At 44.1% G+C, this 18,119-nt stretch overlaps 1 long non-coding RNA gene across 5 annotated transcripts in view; it reads left to right on the top strand.

Annotated features, from left to right (window-relative positions):
* Positions 1–18,119, top strand: part of LOC127488256 (uncharacterized) — a 58,402-nt gene that overhangs the window by 1,792 nt on the left and 38,491 nt on the right. For 3 of the 5 annotated variants that reach the window (XR_007915813.2, XR_011380490.1, XR_007915814.2), the window contains exon 2: positions 736–785. This is a non-coding gene — a long non-coding RNA (uncharacterized lncRNA). Of the gene's footprint in view, positions 1–735; positions 900–18,119 lie in introns of all 5 variants that reach the window. The other 2 variants (XR_007915815.2, XR_007915817.2) reach the window with 1 other exon arrangement.

The raw sequence follows: 18,119 nt of genomic DNA, 5'->3' as shown, positions 1-18,119 counted from the left end.
GTCAGGTTGCTGCAGGAGCTTGTAATGCACTCACCAGCGCTTAGTCCAGAATACAGCTGCGTTCTCCACTCTCGATGTTGCAGCTGGGGCTGGTGTTGTGGCACAGCCTTAAACCTGCAAACTGGCATCCCATGTGAGCACCAGTTAAGTCCCAGCTGCTCCACTTCTGATCCAGCTCCCTGCTAATGCACCTGAGAAAGCCACAGATAATGGCCCAAGTGCTTGGGCCCCTGCTACCCACGGGGGAGACCTGGATTGAGTTACAGGCTCCTGGTTTCAACCATCTAGGGAGTAAACCAGCAAATGCAAGAAATATCTCTTTCCCTCTGCCCGTGACTCTCCCCTTCACTCTTAACTCTGCCTTTCAAGTAAGTAAATCTTAAAAAAAAAAAAAAAGTTGCAATTATTTGGAAAGCAATGTGGAATATGTAATAAAATCCTTATGTAAACACTATGATATAAATTGTGTAATAAAGTGATCACACTTAATGTTCTATGTCAACTGTACTGTATTATCCTATAATACAAAGACAAACAAAATACAAATTAAGGAAATGGACTGAGGTTTTTTGTCACCCCCTAAATTCAGATGTTAAAATCTTAATCCCTGTCTGAGGAGTAAGAGGTGGAGCCGGCCGCCCCTAGTCATCATCTTTATATGCGCTGTCTCAGGATAGGATAGTAGCATCTCAAACGTGCACATTATGTGACATGCTGATTTTTTTCTTTTCCCAGTTCATGGCAGTGTTGACAGATGCAGAACTTCTGGAAGAGCTGCTACTCAGGTGAAAAGTTTGGTGGTTTTAGTGAAAATGCCAAGTTCTGAATATCAAAACTCAAGGCCACTGGACCTGAGAGCAGAAAGCCACAGATTGGAGTGGGGTTCAGAATGGTCTGAGGTTGGTTTTCCTGGTTGTTCCAGCAGAGAGGCCAGGTTGCAGTGCACACACACAACCACCTGACAGGTTTTGGAGGGAGAAGAGAATGTTCACATCCACCTTTTCAGAGTTGAGGGAAAATGCAGACTTTTCAGACAAGCTGTGTGTTCAGCCTGGGGCCAAAGCGGCTGTGCTCCTATGGCTGACTCAGTTACTGAAGTGGGCAGGTCAAGTGGGCCGCTTGCCAGGGAAGCTCAGAAATGCTGAGTGAGGGCCTGGGGCTCCGATCAGAAGGAAGCCAGGTGCTGGGATATGCACCGGCCTACAGTAAGTACTTGGCAAGCTTAGCTCAAGTACGCACTGGACTGAGCAACTGGAATCTAACAGAGGGAGCACCACAAAAGTGCTGGGATGCCACTTTGAAGACAGGCTACAAGAAGAACCATGGTTGCACCTGTGCACCCCCAGCCCTCTGGTAGTGTAAAAGAAGCCCACTGCTGTGTCATGAGCTGCCCTGTGCACCACGGGGCTGATGTCTCTGGCCGACAGCCAGTGAGGACCTGAGGCCTAACCACAGTCACGTGAGTGATGTGGACTAGATCCTCCCTGGACAAGCCTGGAGAGGACCACAGCTAGCCTGCTGATGTCTCCCCCTGCCCCGAAACCTTTTATTTAAGGAACACAAACTGCATGCATTTCATAAGTACAACTCTAGAAACATAATGGTTCTTCCCACCTGACCTGCTCTCCCACCCACACTCCCACCCCTCTCCCTCCTCCCTCTCCTATTCCCACTCTTATTTTTAACTAAGATCCATTTTCTTTTTAAAAAAATATTTATTTATTTGTTTATTTATTTGAAAGGCAGAGTTACAGAAAGGCAGAGAGAGAGAGAGAGAGAGGTCTTCCATCCGCTGGTTCACTCCCCAGACGGCCAAAACAGCCGGAGCTGCCCTGATCTGAGCCAGGAGCCAGGAGCTTCTTCTGGGTCTCCCACACGGGTACAGGGGTCCAAGGACTTGGGCCATCTTCCACTGCTTTCCCAGGTCATAGCAAAGCTGGATTGGAAGTGGAGCGGCCAGGACTCATATGGAAGGTCTATATTCAGATTTCTAGGTATCTCCATCCTGTCTTCCCCTGTGGCTGTACCAGTTTACATTCCCACCAGCGGTGGATTAGAGTACCTTTTCCCCCATATCCTCACCAGCATTTGTTGTTTGTTGATTTCTGTAGGAAAACCATTCTAACAGGAAATCTCATCATGGTTTCGATTTACATACCCTGTGGCTAGTGATCCTGAGCATCTTTTCATGTGTCTGTTGGCCATTTGAATTTCCTCTTTTGAAAAATGTCTGTTTAAATCCTTTGCCCATTTCTTTTTCTTTTTCTTTTTTTTTTCTTTCTTTCTTTCTTTTTTTTTTTTTTTTTTTTTTTTTTTTTTTTTTTTTTTGACAGGCAGAGTTAGACAGTGAGAGAAACAGACAGAGAGAAAGGTCTTCCTTTTCCATTGGTTCACCCCGCAAAGTGGCCACTATGGCCGGTGTGTTGCAGCCAGCACACTGCACAGATCCGAAGCCAGGAGCCAGGTGCTTCTCCTGGTCTCCCATGCAGGTGCAGGGCCCAAGGACCTGGGCCATCTTCCACTGCACTCCTGGGCCACAGCAGAGAGCTGGGCTGGAAGAGGAGCAACCAGGACAAAATCTGGCGCCCCAACTGGGACTAGAACCCGGGGTGCTGGTGCTGCAGGTGGAGGATTAGCCTAGTGAGCTGCGGCGCCGGCCCCTTTGCCCATTTCTTAACTGGGTTGTTCGTTTTGTTGTTGCTGAGTTTCTTGATCTCTTTATATATATTCTGGTTATTAATCCTTTATCAGTTGCATAGTTTGCAAATAATTTCTCCCATTCTGTCTGTTGCCTATCCACTTTTCCTGAGTGTTTCTTTTGCAGTGCAAAAGCTTCTCAATTGGATGTAATCTCATTTGTCAATTTTGGCTTTGATTGCTTTGCCTCTGGAGTCTTGTCAAAGAACTCTTTTCCTGTGCCAATGTCTTGCAGGGTTTCCCCAATGTTCTCTAATAATTTGATGGTATTGGGTCATAGATTTAGGTCTTTAATCCATTTTGAGTGGATTTTTGTGTAAAGTGTAAGGTGGGGATCTTGCTTCATACTTCTGCATGTGGAGATCCAGTTTTCCCAGCACCATTTGTTGAAGGGATTGTCATTGTTCCAGGGATTGACTTTGACTTTGTCAAAAATAAGTTGGTTGTAGATGCATGGGTTAATTTCTGGCATTTCTATTCTGTTCCATTGGTCTATCCATCTGTTTTTGTACCAGCACCAGGCTGTTTTGATTATGACTGCCCTGTAGTATGTCTTGAAATCTGGTATGGTGATGCCTCCAGCATTTTTTTGTATAAGATTGCTTTAGCTATTCGGGGTCTCCTATGTTTCCATATGAATTTCAGCATCATTTTTTCCATATCTGAGAAAAATGTCATTAGTATTTTCATTGGGATCACGTTGAATCTGTATATTGCTTTCAGTAGTATAGACATTTTGATGATGTTGATTCTTCCAGTCCATGAACATGAAAGATTTTTCCTTTTTTTTTTTTTTGCCACTTCTTCTATTTCTTTGTTTTATGTTTTGTAGTTCTCATCATAGAAAACTCTGACATCCTTGGTTAAATTTATTCCAAGATATTTAATTATTTTTGTAGCTGTTGTGAATGTGATTGATCTTAGAAGTTCTTTCTCAGCTGTGCGATTGTCTGTGCATACAAAGGCTATTGATTTTGTGTGTTGATTTTGTATCCTGCCACTTACCAGGAATCTTTTGGACCCCCTAAATATAGAATCATGTCATCTGAAAATAGGGATAGTTTGACTTCCTCCTCCCCAATTTGTATCCCTTTGATTTCTTTTTCTTGCCTAATGGCTCTGGCTAAAACTTCCAGGACTATATTGAATAACAATGATGAGAGTGGGCATCCTTGTCTGGTTCTGGATTTCAGAGGGAATGCTTCCAACTTTTCCTCATTCGATAGTGTCGCTCCCCCTCTTTGTGGAGGAACGACACAGGACCCTGCATTGTTCTTTTGTCTGCTCGGCCCTCCCCGGGTTTGCTGCTGGTTCTTCCCGGGTTGGCTACCGACCCTTCCACCTCCGTGGAAGGGCGGTTCCCCCTAGCCACTTTCCCCACTTCCGCGGGGGAGCGGCACACCGCCGGCCAGCTCTCTCGGGGGCTGCACAGGTGTTCCTTCAGATAGATGTTCCCGGTGCATGTTGTCTCTCTCCTCCTTTATAGTCCTCTTCCGCCAGTCCCAACTCTGCTACCCACACGCCGAGTACGCTGCTCTCCTCCAATCAGGAGCAGGTCCTACAGTTTATTGGTTGAACTGGAGGCAGCTGTGTAGAAGCTGTTTCCTCCTCTCCCAGCGCCATATTGTGGGAGAGCAGATGCACAGAATAAGTCTTAATTCCAGTAACTTAGTCTAGTCCGAGTTGCTCCCAGTTGCTCCCCACAGATAGGACACTGGCCGTGGGTGTGTCATAAATTGCTGTGGTTGTGTTGAGGAATGTTCCTTCTATACCCAGTTTGCTTAAAGTTTTCATCATGAAAGGGTGTTATATTTTATCAAATGCTTTCTCTGCATCTATTGAGATAATCATGTTTTTGTTCTTCAAGTTGTTAATGTGATATATCACATTGAGTGATTTGTGAATGTTGAACCATCCCTGCATTTCAGGGATAAACCCTGCTTGGTCTGGGTGAATGATCTTTCTGATGTGTTGTTGGATTTGATTGGCTAGTATTTTGTTGAGGATTTTTACATCTATGTTCATCAGGGAAATTGGCCTGTAGTTCTCTTTTTCTGTTGTATCTTTTTCAAGCTTAGGAATTAAGGTGATGCTGGATTCATAGAAGAGTTTTGGAGGATTCCCTCCCTTTCAAATGTTTTGAACAGCTTGAGAAGAATTGGAGTTACTTCTTCTTTAAACATCTGATAGAATATAGCAGTGAAGCCATCCTGTCCTGGGCTTTTCTTTGTTGGTAAGGTCTTTATTAATGATTCAAGTTCTGTCTTGGTTATGGGTCTGTTTAGGTTTTCTGTGTCTTCATGGCTCAATTTAGGTAGGTTGCATGTGTCTAGGAATCTGTCCATTTCTTCAGGTTTCCTGGTTTGTTGGCATACAGCTCTTTGTAGTAATTTCTGGTGATTCTTTTATTTCTGTGGTATCTGTTGTTACATTTCCTTTTTCATCTCTAATTTTATTGATTTGGGTCTTCTCCCTCTTTTTTCTTTTGTTAGTTGGGTCAATGGTGTGTCAGTTTTGTTTATTTTTTCAAAAAACAGCTCTTCACTTTGCTGATCTTTTCTATTTTTTTGTTTCAATTCTGTTTATTTCTTCTCTAATTTTAATGATTCCTTTTCTCCTACTAGTTTTGGGTTTGGTTTGCCATTGTTTTTCTGAGTCCTTGAGATGCATTGATAGCTCATTTATTTGGTCCCTTTCCAATTTCTTAATGTAGGCACCAACTGATATAAGTGCTTTTGCTGTATCCCATAAGTTTTGATATTTTGTATTGTCAACTTCATTCATTTCCTGAAATTTTTTGATTTCTTTAAATCAAATGAACCCATGGTTCATTCAGGAGCATGTTGTTCAGTCTCCATGTGTTTGCATATGTTCTAGAGATTGCTGAGTTGTTGATTTCCAGCTTCATTCCATTGTAGTCAGAGAAGACCCATGCTTTTGATTTTGATGTTTTTGAATTTGCTGAGACTTGCTTTATGGCCTAGCGTGTGGTGTAGCTGAGAGAAGGTTCCATGCACTGGAGAGAAGAATGTGTATTCTGCGACTGTAGGATGAAAAGTTCTGTAGATATCCATTAGGCCCATTTGGTCGATAGTGTCGATTAACTCTATTGTTTCCTTGTTGATTTTCTGTTTGGTTGATCTGTCCATTGCTGAAAGTGAGGTATTGAAGTCCCCCTATTACTATTGTTCTGGAGTCTGTGTCTCCCTTTAGATCCATTAGCATTTCTTTCAAATAGCCAGGTGCCCTGTAATTAGTTGCATTTATGTTTATAATAGTCATATCTTCCTGTTGAATTGATCCCTTAATCATTACAAAGTGCCCTTTGTTTCATGTAACAGTTTTTGTGTTAAAGTCTATCTTTTTTGATATTAGGATGGCTGTGCCAGTCCTTTTTCAGTTTCTGCTAGCATGTCTGCGTGTGTCTTTGTTGGTGAGATGTGTTTCTTGTAGGCAGCAAATAGATGGGTCTTGTTTTGTAATCCCTTCACCTGCTGATGTCTTGATTGCAGCCTCTTGAGAGCCATAGAGCCAGCAACAGGGAGCTCAGGTCCTGACCCACGGAAGGTAGGGTGACACATGCTTGTTATAAGGTAGAGGGATATAAGATCCTTGGCGATAGCTGCCTACAACTGTGTCTGTCCATATGCTATCCATAGAAGCCACACCTGGAACAGCCACTCCTAGAAAACACCTGCAGTTGGTACCTACTTGATTGAGCTCACAGTCATCAATTATGCCTTAGTATCCATCCATTTTTCATCCCCACGTGGCAGGTTAAATGATCTTCACATCCTTTTTAAAAATATAATTTTTTTGTTTTATTTGAAAAGCAGAGAGTCAGAAACTGACAGTTGGAGATCTTCCATCTGCTAGTTAGTCTCCACTGCCCTCAATGGCCAGGCTGGGTCAGGTGAAAGCCAGGAGAGGGGATCTCATTCTTAGTCTCCCACTGAAGTGACAGGAACCCAACTGCCTGAGCTGTCAACCGCTTCCTCCCAGGATGCACACCAGCAGGAAGCTGGATCAGAAGCAGAGTAACCTGCACCAGAACCAGCCACTCCGACTTGGGATGCAGGCGCCCCAGGCATCACCCTCCCTGCTGTGCCAAATGCTTGCCCCGTCTTCACATCCTTGATGGCAACACAATGGCTGCTCTCCAAGGAAGTGGTAGAACTTCTGTTTTGCTATTTTGATGGGGATTGGGAGAAGGGGGTAGAATAAAGCTCTGTGCGTTTCCACTTACTTTGGTCTAAAGATCAGGAACCAAAGTAAAGATTCTGCCCGTGCAGAGTTGTAGCTCTTTCAAATGTGCACCCAAGAATTAAAAAACCACTGCCGGAGGGTCTAGTGTTCCACTGAACATAGCTTAAGGTGGACTGAGGTTAGAAATGATCACTTCACCCTGTCGGCCCAGTCCTAACGAGTGGATGATTAGCCAGAAGTACATAACCCCAGAGGACCAGAGCTTTTCCTTTTCTTGGAACAGCTGTACCAGTAGGTGGCCACTCCTCCCTTTTGGGAAGGCGAGGCGGGAACAGCTGCAGTATGTACCTGTGGCAGCATTACCAAATTCTTCCAGGACTTTCCAATTTCCTCTTCATTTAGGAGACATTGGATTTGTAAACAGTCCCAGAGCTGGACTTGTTGTTTGCTTGTTTGGTAACTCAGCAGCTTTCATCTCGTGAGCCATTGTAAAGGAAATGGTGAAACAGCTAAGGTGTAACCTACTGTGGAATTCCAATTGAAAAGAATGAGTTTAACTGTAGCAAGTCTATGATTGACATACCAACATGGAGAACTCTCCAGTATGTGGTGTTAAGTGGGAAAAAAAGAGAGCGCAGAAAAATAACTTCTTTCCATTTATATATCAGTCACAGCATAGTTTTGTCTTTACATGAATTCACCAGAAATCATTCTGGAAGGAAACCCAGCAAGCTGGTGACATGCCTGCTTCTAGGAAGAGAAGTGAGATTGGTGGCTTTGAAGGGAGAATTTTATTTTTACTGTAATCATGTTTCCTATCCCTTAAGTTTTTCCAAACAGGATTATATTATGTATTGTGCAATGCTCTTGTAATTTAAAATAAACGCAATCACTTTTTGCTTTCTGCTTATGCTGCAATCTTTCAAGATGGTGCCAAAAGGCAAAAAGCCCAAGAGATCAATCTGGAGGTTTAATTTGGACCTTACTCACCTTTGGAAGACACACACATACATCCACAGAGAGAGGGAGAGAGGGAGCGAGCGAGAGAGAGAATATCTCCCGTCATCTGGTTCACTCCTCAAATGGCCACAAGGTCAGAACTGGACCAGGATGATATGAGGAGCCTGGAACTCCATCCAGGTCTCCCATGCAGGTGCAGGAGCCCAAGTACTTGGCTACCATCCACTGCTTTCACAGGTGTACTGTCAGGAAGCTGGATCAGAAGTGGAGCAGGGCCAGTGCTGTGGCATAGTGGGTAAAGCTGCCACCTGCTATGCCAGCTGGCATCCATGTGGGCACCAGTTCATGTCCCGGCTGCTCTGCTTCCCACCCAGCTCCCTGCTAATGACCTGGGAAAGCAGCAAAGGATGGCCCGAGTGCTTGGGCCCTGCCACCTGTGTGGAAGACTCCAAAACAGCTCCAGTCTCCTGAGTTTAGCCTGGCTCAGCTCTGGCCATTGCACATGAAAGATCTTTCTCTCTATCTCTCTCTCCTCTCTCTCTCTGTTGGTCTGACTTTAAATGCTTAATAAGAAGTGGAGCCCCCAGGACGTAAACCAGAGTTCATATGGATGCTGATTTCAAAGGCAGCAGCTTAATGCACTGTGCCACAACAACGGCGCAATTCAGGAAAGTTTGGATCATTTCTCCAGGAGAAAAACTGGAAATCTCAGAAAAGGTGTTGAAAATGTCAAAACTAAAATCACAATTGTTTCTGAGAAACAATTTTCTAAAAGGTGTTTGAAAGAATATACAGGCCGGCGCCGCGGCTCACTAGGCTAATCATCCGCCTTGCGGCGCCGGCACACCAGGTTCTAGTCCCGGTCGGGGCACCGGATTCTGTCCTGGTTGCCCCTCTTCCAGGCCAGCTCTGCTGTGGCCCGGGAGTGCAGTGGAGGATGGCCCAAATACTTGGGCCCTGCACCCCATTGGAGACCAGGATAAGCACCTGGCTCCTGCCATTGGATCAGCGTGGTGCACGGGCCACAGCGCGCTGGCCGCGGTGGCCATTGGAGGGTGAACCAACGGCAAAAGGAAGACCTTTCTCTCTGTCTCTCTCTCACTGTCCACTCTGCCTGTCAAAAAATTAAAAAAAAGAAAGAAAGAATATACTAAGACGTGCCTTAACAACAATCTTCAGAGGCCCAGAAGCTCCTGGCTCCTGCCTTCTGACCTGCCCAGGTCTGGCTGTTGCAGCCATTTGGGGAGTGAACCAGGGAGTGGATGATCTCTCTCTCTCTCTGTCTGTCTCTGCCACTCCTTCTCTCTGTGTAACTAAATAAATATTTTTAAATAGAACAATCTTTCTTTTTAAAGATTTATTTATTTGAAAGGCAGAGTTACACAGAGAGAAGGAGAGACAGAGACATCCAGTTCCCTGCTGATGCACCTGGGAAGCAACAGATGATGACCCAAATACTTGGGCTCCCACCTGCCATGTAGGAGACCCGGATGGAATTCCTGCTCCTAGCTTTGGCTTAGCCCACCCCTGGCTGTTGGGGCATGAACCAGCGGACAGAGGATATATCTTTCCCTCCCACTCCTCTTCCCCGCTCCCCTCTGCCACTCTGCCTTTCAAAAAAATAAATCTTTTAAAAAGAAAGGAACAAACAATCTGAAAGGGATTTTTAGTGTATTAGTGAACTAAAAAATTGTACTTTGTCTCATTTATTCTTTTATGAAAGAGTAGACTGTTTGTAAAAAAAAATCTTTTTTTGCAAAATCAAAATGCTGAGAGACGGGAGGGCCGGTCACTGGAATGGATGTCCTGTGTATCTTGTTTTCCCTTCCTTCACTCAAAGGTTTTCTGAAGTGGTTTATTCAGTACCCGAAGTGGGGAGCCGGCACTTCTGCTTCACCTGTGGGCTTTCAGGCTGTTCTGATGCTATTCACACAGGATCCTTTGCTGTCTTCTGACTTTTCCCAATGTTGTCATCATCTCCCCTTTGTAGGTTTTCCTTTGCGTCTGTTTCCCACAGCACCTTGGTGGTGCTCAGGAAAGATTTAACAAATAACAGTGCCTGTTCCCCCAAACTGAAGAAAGAGAGTCCATCCCCCTCTCCTCTCTGAGCTATCCAAATCTTTCTCCTGTGTTTCAAGGCACAGGTGCCACCCCTGTGTGCTCCCTGCAGGTAGGATGTGTCATGTCATCCTAGCTCACATTTCCTGTCCCATGTAACGGTTAAAGTCTGATTGCTACATTGCTTCTTTGCAACCAGCACCCCTAGACCACGGTCTTTGAGGGAGAAGTCAGTCACCCTGACATTGCTCCCTCCCCAGCACAGCCCGTCTTGCATTCACCAAGTGCTCACAGATGCATGTTGGAGTCTCACTGAAATGAATAGTTTAGAATTTTCTACATGGGCTTTTTGACAAAATCCTAAGAGGAGCTAATAATAGTAACCAACTACAGAGACAACTTGCAAGTCAGTTTTCAGCTTCCAGGAAGAATCTCCACTCTGCGTGCCTGTGGTGCTGTGACTGAGGTCCAGGTGGAGTGAATGAGGCATGGTCTCAGCCGCTGTCTGCTTTTCCTGTACCCTGCATGTGTCTTTGCGGACTGTGGAATCTCTGTTCGCAGGCTCCTCTGGCCTGTAGTAACTTAGTGACCCAGGGGGCCTCACTGTTGAGGACAGCCCTGTGAAATGTGGTGTCATGTTCAATCTCACTCACTTCCTTTTCAGGGACATGGGGGGTTCTGCCCACTCTCCCTCCCTGTCCCCACAGTGGACTTTCCCTGTACATCCAGCGTTCAGTGAAAGCGTGCAGGTGCTGCTTGCAGTTCCTTCGCCTGTGTACCAAGTGGGTTTGGGTTAGCAGGCTGAGGTTAGCCCAAGATAGGTTTGTCTCTTGGGAGGAGGAAGCATAGTAGGAGGTTCTACATCATTTTTCCAGTATTTTCTTTCTTTTCTTAAAGATTTATGTATTTATTTGAAAGAGTTACAGAGAGAGACAGACAGACAGACAGGTCTTCCATCCACTGGTTTACTCCCCAAGTGGCAGCAATGGCTGGAGCTGAGCTGATCTATAGCCAGGAGCCCGGAGCTTCTTCCGGGTCTTCCCACATGGGTGCAAGGGCCCAAGGACTTGGGTCATCTTCTACTGCTTTCCCAGGCCACAGCAGAGAGCTGGATTGGAAGTGGAGCAGCTGAGACTCGAACCAGTGCCTACATGGGATGCCAGCACTGCAGGCGACAGCTTTACCCATTACGCCACAGTGCCGGCCTCATTTTCCTGGTTCTTTCCACAGCCTTTCAATGCATGGGACAGCTCCAACCATGTCCCTCGCCTACCTAACACCAGTACAGTTTTCACATCTCAGCTCTCAAATGTCACTTCCTTACTCACTTGGCTCAGTGCCCTGGAAAATGAGTTGAAATACAATACAATGAATGAGCAAATGGATGAATTCGCCCATGCTTCTATCTAGCCCGAGGCCCAGCAGCTTTGTCAAGGAGGACTTCAGCCACCCGGGGGCAGCAGAGCCTCACCAGCAGCAGACGGCCTCGCAATGACAGCAATTCAGAGCCTCCCCTTGGCTGCACATCTGGAGCTGGTTTTGATTTTGCTGCACCAGGAATACTTTGCACTTGTGTTTTTTACATGGTTCTCAATGCTTTGCATTCTAAATGCACAAACTAACATTCGATAATGTTTAAAATTATTTAGTAACGATAGCATTTGCTCTCCCAATAAGGGCGTCTTCAGTGCAGGCTGTCTAGAAGAATGTTGCGATCCAGTCTCTCTCTGACTGTCAGCTGAGCCAGTGCAGCCACACTGCAGCCAGGCCTAGGCTGAAATCAAATTATAAATGAGATCTGGGAGCACCCAGGACAGGCAGGCTGACCCTGGGGAATGCCCTCTTTCTGCAGGTTCTGCCCCATCTGAAGTGGGCAAAATGCATTTTCTGTTCACTATACAGGACTTTAAATAGTCTCTGTGGGGTGTTTTTGTTTTAATACATGGATGGCCAAACAGTGCTAGAAGGTGGATGGGCGTAGCTGGCGAGGGATTGTGAGCCTGTGAGCCTCGGAGTATTTTTAGTTCTGCCTGAGAAAACTCTCTCTCTTCCTCGCTCTCACCTCTCTGGAAGCCAGTGTGCAGCCCTGTGAATAATCAGGACTGTGTCATAGTGGCAGGGGAATGGACAAATAGGATCCATGGAATAGAATAGAAAACCCAAGGAAAAATCCTGTTTTTACAGTATATGATTGTTCTGGCATCTCTGTAAATCACTTTCCTGGTGTTGCATACTGACATGGTAGCATGTATTGGTACTTTATTCCTTTTCATGGACAAACAATATTCCATTGTAAGTATATACCCCCAATTTTTTTATCCTTTTTTCTGCTGATGGACATCTGGGTTCTTTCTGCCTTTGAGCAATTATGAATAGTGCTGCTTTGAACACGCATGCAAATGTATTTATTTGAGTACCTGTTTTCAGTTCTTTGGGGCAATTCTTTTTTTTTAAGATTTATTTAGGGGCCAGCACTATGGTGCAGTAGGTTAATCCTCCCTTGTGGCGCCAGCACCCCATATGGGCACCAGTTCTAGTCCCAACTGCTCCTCTTTCGATCCAGCTCTCTGCTGTGGCCTGGGAAAGCAGTAGAAGATGGCCCAAGTGCCTGGGCCCCTGCACCCACATGGGAGACTAGGAAGAAGCTCCTGGATCCTGGCTTTGGATCAGCGCAGCTCCAACCGTTGCGGCCATCTGGGGAGTGAACCAACGGAAGGAAGACCTTTCTCTCTGCCTCTCCCTCTCACTAAAAAGATTTATTTATTTATTTGAAGGGCAGAGTTACAGAAAGGCAGAGTCAGAGAGAGGAGATGCACCGGCCTGGGGCAATTCTTTGAAACTGTTGGATCCAATGGTAATTCTGTCCGCTACCTTCTGAGGAGCCACCACACAGTTCCACAGTGGCTGGATATTTTTCTTTCCCAGCAGAAATATACGGGGGATGGAATTTCTCCCCATCCTTCTGAGATCTGTAATTTTCTAGTTTGCTTGTTTGTTTGAATCGAGGCCACCCTGGTGGGAGTGAAGTGCTATCTCACTGAGGTTTGAAGCGTTTCCTCAATGACCAGTGATGCCGAGCACCTTTCAGGCGATTTTTGGTCATTTGTATGTAATGTGGAGTAAAGCGTCTTCAAGTCCTTTCCTCATATTTTTAATTGGGTTGTTTCCTTTTGTTGTTGCGTTAAATAGAGCTCTCGAGATATTTTGGGTACTAGACCTTACCAGATACATGCTTTGAGATACTCTCCCCCATTGTATGGTTGACTTTTCACTTTCTTCATAATGCCCCTTTTTTAAAAAAAGATTTATTTATTTACTTGAAAGAATTACACAGAGAGAAGGAGAGGCAGAGAGAGAGAGAGAGAGAGAGAGAGAGAGGTTTTCCATCCACTGATTCACTCTCCAATCGGCTGCAACAGCTGGAGCTGTGCTGATCTAAAGCCAGGAGCCAGAAGCCAGGAGCAGGAGCAGGAGCAGGAGCCCAAGGACTTGGGCCATCTTCTACTGCTTTCCCGGGCCATAGCAGAGAGCAGGATCGAAAGTTGGAACAGCCGGGTCTCAAACCAGTACCCATAAGGAATGCCGGCACTGCAGGCGGCAGCTTTACCTGCTGCGCCACAGTGCTGGCCCCTCATAATGCCTTTTTAAAGCATAAGATTTTTAATTCTGATGAAATACAATTTATCTGTTTCTCCCCTAGTTGCTTGTGCTTGTGGTAGCATATCTGGGAATTCATTGCCAAGTCAAAGTCATGAAGATGTGCCCCTGTTTTCTTCTGAGACTTTACAGTTTTAGCTTTTATATTTAAATTGTTAATTCATTTTGAGTTGTTTTTTGTATGATGTGGCAGGGATGGATATCTGGTTGTCCCAGCATCATTTGTTAAAGAGACTGCTCTTGTCCCATTGAACAGTCCTGAAATTTTGCCAAAAATCGATTGGCTGTAGATGCGTGAGTTTATTTGTGGGCTCCTGGTTGTGTCCCATTGGTCCGTGCACCTGCCTTTGGGGATACCACATTGCTGGGACTACTACAGCTTTGTAATAATTTTTGAAATCAGGAAGTGAGTCTTTTGCAACATGAAGTCCTATGATCCATGAACCCAAATGTCTTTTCATTTATTTATGTCTTTTAAAATTCCTTTCAACAGTGTTCTATGATCTTCAGTATACAAGTCTTTCACCTCCTTGGTTAGATATAGTCTTAGGTAGATTATTTTTTGGATGCTATTGTAAATAGAATTTTCTTAATTTCCTATTCAGATTATTTATTGCTTGTGTATAGAGATATACCTGTGTGTCTTGATCTTGTAACCTGCACCTTTGAATTTATTAGTCTTGGCTACTCCATGCCCCAGTCCATTTGGATCCTTCCAGAAATAGCACTCTTTTTTAGAGCCACTCACAGACAGCTTCTGCTTCCTGTTTTAAAAATATCCTAAAATTTGTTTGGGTGGTATCTGATGGAGACAGATGCAGGCTTTGGAAAACCCAAGGGAATGAGATGTGGCTTCGGAAGGAAGGCAGAGCTTTCTCCGTCTCCTCGTTCTAAACTAGGTCGGTGTGAATAGGTGTAAATGTACACTTTAAATCTTTAAGCTCTATACCAGCTTTGTTTGCTAAGTGACTTTGTCTTTATTTTTTTAAATAAGATTTATTTTTATTTGGAAGAATGACAGAGAGACAGAGACAGAGAGAAAGAGACCTTCTGTCAGTTGGTTCACTCCCCAAACAGCCAAAACAGCTAGGGTCAGACCAAGTTGAAACCAGGTGCCAGGAACTCCATCCAGGGCCCCCACGTGGGTGGCAGGAGCCTAGGTAATGGGGCCACCATCTGCTGCCTTCTCAAGACCATTAGCAGGGAGCCGGATCAGAAGCAGAGCATCTGGGCTCCACCCAGCACTCTGATATGGGAAGCCAGGGTTGCAAGTGGCAGCTCAGCCCACTACACCACAACACCAGCCCCTAATAAGTGACTTTAATATGTTACCTAACTTAAAACTTTTCCCAAAAATACTGGCGATCATCTCTTAACAGATCCCTGTGCGTGCGGTGTGGGAACCTGATCCTCCACAGGGTTCCCTCTCTTCTCTACACTCACTGCTGCCTCTGCCACTAGTGTAGTCAGTGCAAGGGAGGACTGTGATGTTCAGGGTCCAGACCTAACTGCCAACATCCTCCTAGTTACTAAAAACATAACCCAGTCTAAAACACAAAAAATAATATACGTGCAACCCCAAAAATTCAAATGAAACACCACTAGTGCTACTCCCAAGAATTAACCACTCTTGACAGTCAGTGCAGTATCTCCTGAATTATTTATGAGCACGCAGATGCACTTGTATTCGGATTAGTGTATTTTTCCACTTATTTTATGAAAGGCAGTCACGCTGTGCACACTGCTCTGCGGCTTGTTCTCGTTTCTGCGACGTATTCCAGGCTTATTTCCGTGTCAGTGTGTGCAAATGCACTGCCTTCTTTGTTTTTTTTTTTTTGTTTTTTTTTTTTTAAGATTTTTTTTTTTGTAATTTATTCAAAAGTCAGGCTTACACAGAGAGAGAAGGAAAAGCGGGGAGGAGGGATCTTCCATCCACTGGTTCACCCCTCAATTGGCCGCAACGGCCGGAGCTGCGCCAATCCGAAGCCAGGAGCCAGGAGCCAGGAGCCAGGAGCTTCTTCCAGGTCTCCCACGTGGGTGCAGGGGCCCAAGGACTTGAGCCATCCTCCACTGCTTTCCCAGGCCTTAGCAGAGAGCTGGATCGGAAGTGGAACAGCCGGGACTCAAATTGGCACCCATATGGGATGCCGGCACTGCAGGCGGCAGCTTTACCCACCACACCACAGCGCCAGCCCCTCCACTGCCTTCTTTCCGATGGCTTCACAGTCACCCAGGTACAGATCCATAATAAAGTTGGCAATCCTGTTGTTAACATCTAGGTTGTGAACTTTTAACTGTTACAAATCTTATGCTTAGTCCCCAGTAAGCTTTTCTTGTTCGTGTATTTTTGCCAGTCTGTGTCAGTTCAGTACACCAGATTCTTAGACATGACTTTATCAGGGCATATGTGTATTTAAAACTTTGTATATGGGGCCAAATTGCACTCCAAAACATTTGCGCCCAGTAACCTTTCCACAAACACAGGTCTGAGTTCTCTCTGCCCCACCTGGCTGTGGCAGGGGTCTTGGTTTTCCCTCTCCCCACTCTGATAAAGCTGATCCAGCCTCAGTTACTCATGAGTTAAGGTTGTCTTGGTTTTGAAGGAATTTGCAATTTAAATCTTACTGGAGGTGCAAACAGCCAAGTCTTCAGTGGTCGATTATTGAAGTTACTGTAACCTTTCTGTCCTGTCAACATTTTGATGGTTTTCTTTCCAGTCTAGAAGTCATTTTTGTTTGTTTTGGTTTTGTTTTTTTAAGTAGCAACAGGCAAAAAGGTGTTAATCAAATTTGACTGCAATGAATTTATTTCAAGACTTGAGACCTACCATGAATCAATGTTTACAGATTCCCTGGACCATGCAATTGGCTGGAAGACAACTTATAACCCAAGGAAAGCATCACCATTATCTCTTGTTGTTTTGGCCCCAAACCCCCACAGTGCAGTAGTTTGGTAATGTTGTTATTGATTTTTTTTTTCTTTTTAGTTATTTAACTCACTTGTGGTACAATTCTAGCAGGCTATAATACTTGCCAAGTCTTTTATTTTATTCCACATTCAAAAGTCTGTATCTCTCAATTCTCTTGTATATTTAAAAGTTCAGCCTTGGAACCTCATTTCTAGGGCTCTCTGAATTTGTACCTGTAGGTATGGCAACAGCCTCCGGGTGATATTGAGAAAGCTAAATCTACCCCCAGGTTCTTAGGACAATGATAAGCTTTCTGTATTTATCTCATTTTAGACTCTTTTTTCAGACTTGCTTCACTTTTATTTATTTTAAGGGATTTATTAGTATATTAGATTTTCAGGGTCATGGCAAGTGCATAATAAATACAACTCTCATCAGTTCTCATGTTAATGTAATAGTAATACAAAGAGAACAGATTCAATGTAGTTCATTGATACAAATCTGAGAACATGATATTTCCCTCTGTCCTCCATCCTTCCTTCCTTCCTTTTTTAATTTTTGAGATCACACATTTTTAATCTACATCTTAGTCAAAGCTTGATGCTTCACTAAATAAAGAGTTCAGCAAGTAAAAAATAAAAAGGCCCTAGTTCAGCAGGAATTCAGGCAAGGACTATAAACAATAATCACATGAAAAGATGTCCATGTCACTCATACTCAGTAAATTTTAAAATAATCACAGACCATTAAAACTGTAGTAGTATAGCTGGATATATTAACCACTACAATTAAGAGAAAGCATGATATTTTTCTTCTGGGGTCTGGTTCTTATTGGAAATGGTTTCAGCTTTTCCTCATTTAATATGATGCTGACTGTGGATTTGTGCCTTGATATGTGGAAGTATGTTCCTTGTATTCCCAGTTTTTAAAGATTTTTGTCATGATGGATGTTGTAGTTTACCAATTGCTTTCTCTGCATCAGTTGAGATAATCATATACATTTTATCCATTTTATTGATGTGATACACCATGTTTATTGATTTGCATATGTTGAACTATCCCTGTATTCCTGGGATGAATCCCACTTGGTCCAGGCGGGTGATCTTTTTGATGTGTTGGATTCAGTTTACTAGTGTTTTGCTGAGTACTTTTGCATCTATGTTCTTCAAGGATATTGGTCTGCAGTTCTCTTTTTTGTTACATCTCTATCTGGTTTTGGAATTAAGGTAATGCTGACCTCATAGAATGAGTTTGGCAAGGTTCCTTCCCTTTCAATTGTGAATAAGAAGAATTTCAATGAGTTCTTCCTTAAAAGTTAGGTAGAATTTAACAGTGAAGCCATCTGGTCCTGGGCTCTTCTTTGATGGGAGGGTCTTTATTGCTGATTCAATCTCAGTCTTGGTTATTGTTCTATTTAAGTTTTGTATGTCTTTGTGCCTCAATTCTGGCAAATTATATGTGTCCAGGAATCAATCCATTTCTTCTGTATTTTCCAGTCTGTTGGCATACAGTTGTCAGTAATCATTCCTAATTCTTGGTGAATCTGTGGTAGCAGTTATAATATCTCCTTTTTCAACTCTGATTTTGTTAATTTGGGTCATCTTCTCCCCCTTTCCTTTTTTTTTGTTGGTTA

The sequence above is a fragment of the Oryctolagus cuniculus genome, chromosome 12, assembly GCF_964237555.1.
Source record: "Oryctolagus cuniculus chromosome 12, mOryCun1.1, whole genome shotgun sequence".
Classification (NCBI taxonomy): Eukaryota; Metazoa; Chordata; class Mammalia; order Lagomorpha; family Leporidae; genus Oryctolagus; species Oryctolagus cuniculus.
The sequence above is the reverse complement of the archived record's forward strand: the minus strand, read 5'-3'. Positions and strand labels throughout refer to the sequence as shown.